Consider the following 379-nt stretch of genomic DNA (forward strand, 5'->3'; position numbering starts at 1 on the left):
TTGCGAGATGTTCCAAACTCAAATCCTTGCCCCTATGATTATCATGACTGGCCAACCCTGACGGGACGCTTTCAATAAGATTCTCTTCTTGGGATGGGCCTAGCAAAGTCATGTTCCATTCAAAGCATTGGATGGACAAAGACGGGTGCTGCACTTACTTGGAATATTTGGCGTCGTGCTATCCAGGCGAGAAGGTTATTTTAATTTGGGACACGGCTTCTAGCCATTTCTCAGATCAAGTCAAAGAGAAAGCTGCTGACCTGAACATCACTTTGGGAGGTATTCCGCCAGGGTGTACTAGTCTGATTCAAGTATGCGAAGTGATTGCCAACAAACCGATCAAACAGGCCTTCAAGACGCGCTACGTCTCGTGGAAGAT

This window comes from Plasmopara halstedii, assembly GCF_900000015.1.
Source record: "Plasmopara halstedii genome assembly, contig: Scaffold_658, whole genome shotgun sequence".
NCBI classification, from domain to species: Eukaryota; Oomycota; class Peronosporomycetes; order Peronosporales; family Peronosporaceae; genus Plasmopara; species Plasmopara halstedii.